Genomic DNA, 2,392 nt, shown 5'->3' on the forward strand with positions numbered 1-2,392 from the left:
ATAGTTGATAATCTAGATTTCTCGATTATGATTCGTGTAACACCCCGTACCCTAGTCCGTTACCGGAGTCGAACACAAGGTGCATACAGACTTAATTATTTTCACAGTCCATTTAAAAATTTCCAGACAAGCTGGTTACTGCATCACTGTTGCCTTAAAATTCATATCTTGAGTTTAAAAACTCGAAAATCAGTTTCGTAATTTTTCCTTGCAACTAGACTCATATGTCCATCTACATATTTTTTTCTAGAATTTTTGATCAAGCCAATTAGTACAGTTTATTAGTTAAAGTCTCCCCTGTTTCAGGGTTCGACTATACTGACCTTCATGCATTACGACTTGGATATCTCCCTGTACAGAGCTTCAATACTCATGTCGTTTGTTTCTAATAAAAATAGACTCAAAGGGGAATCTATACATATAAGGCATGACTTCTAATTATCTCTGGATAATTTATGGTAAATTTTCAAAATCGAAACAGGGGATCCAGAAACCGTTCTAGCCCTGTTTCACGAGAACTTTAATATCTCTTAATATACTGTTCATATGATCATTTCGTTACTTTCATATGAAAATAAATTCATCAAGGTTCGATTACATAATTTATTCACTATTTAATTCTATTCCTGAAAATTTTAGTGATTTTTCAAATCTGCACCACTGCTGCTGTCAGCATCTGTTTTCAAGGTAAACTTTAACTATTTCGTGGTTTCCATGGACCAACTAGAGTTTTGTCATACATAGGTCCACATATAATCATATTTAGCCATTCAATGGCTGATCATTTGCTTAACACTTCCATTCCAGTCCATAGTCACATCATGAAACCATACATATATACATAAACACAAATGGTCTAATGCCATACTCCACTTCTACGAGCCATTTTCGTGGTGGTACACACATACATCACAAAAGTACTTGAAAAACAACAAAGGGTAGTCCTATACATGCCATATCCAGAGTTCAACTAAAAGAGTACCAAAAGGGCTTTGATAGTGTGGATGACTTGACTTTGATGATCCCGAATCCGATGGCTAACGAACAAAATCTAGAAAACAAAGAGCCAAAGCAGCAGGGTAAGCATTTTAATGCTTAGTAAGTTTCAAGTAATGAAATCGGCTTTGACTAAAGTATTACGTTCACGTAGCTAAATGAATCACTTTATTAATACACATTCTCATAATCATACTTACTTCACACTTCATCAACATATACACACACAAGGTATCAACCTATCTAAGAGCCGAAAGTTCGTTAGTCGATTGAGCGAATACTATTTCAAACGAATCGACTTTTCCGATGCACATGCAAACATACCTTATCGTTTGGGTTTTTCGGCGTATTAATTGAATTTATTACAGCACAAAACGCTCACCTTCAAACTAAGTTTCTTGAATTTAGCTGGATATAACCACAAGCACAATTGCCTTGGTCTAAACCGGGTATAGCAACTTCGCACAAATGCCTTGGTCTTAGCCGGATATAACAACTTCGCACAAATGCCTTGGTCTTAGCCAGATATAAAAACTTCGCACAAATGCCTTGGTCTTAGCCGGGTATAATCACTAGCATAAATGCCTTGGGACTTAGCCGGATATCATTCAAATGCTCATGCACACATATATCAATAATCATGACACATCCATATTTCATTTTCGTTACTAAGGCTCAAACACAAAACATTTATCAAACCTTTCCAATTTAGGCTCAATAGCCACACACAAAACATGATTTCAATTGGCTTTGTAACGTAGTCCCTACGCACATTCGGCTATCCGCCATAATATGACAAATCATTTCAATATAATTCAAGTAGGGCATTACTCAAGGACTTACCTCGGATGTTGTCGAGCGATTTGACGGCTATTCGCTCACTTTTCCTTCCCTTACCAACTTTGGTCCTCTAAGCTCTTGAGCTTAATTCAAACAAATAGAGCTTATTTAATAATTTATCAATTTAACAATCCGATTAAATACATTTATATTATACAATTAGTAGCGAATAGCTTTATTGACTAGTTATTCAAGCATTATACATGTGCTCTACTCATGCACCACCGAATAATAGGACTAGCTTAATACCTTGCATTTTCGAATTCATAGACATCATTTCGTTCCTCACAACACACATTTTGTCCCTAACCATCATAAGAGCCCAAGGCATCACTTAAAATGCGAATTCAATTAAGTCTACCATCATAGCATTATCATATTTATGCACTTGGTAAGTTGCGTTTGAACACATTCGGCACTAGGTGTCCAAACCAATGTTCCTCGAACATTAAACTCAATTTATAACCCATTCAAAATTCCTTAGCAACAAGCATTTAACAACAATGTACTTAACCAATTCCTTAAGCACACATTCTGTCACAGCCTTAAAATGACC

Source organism: Gossypium arboreum, chromosome 2 (genome assembly GCF_025698485.1).
Source record: "Gossypium arboreum isolate Shixiya-1 chromosome 2, ASM2569848v2, whole genome shotgun sequence".
Lineage (NCBI taxonomy): Eukaryota > Viridiplantae > Streptophyta > Magnoliopsida > Malvales > Malvaceae > Gossypium > Gossypium arboreum.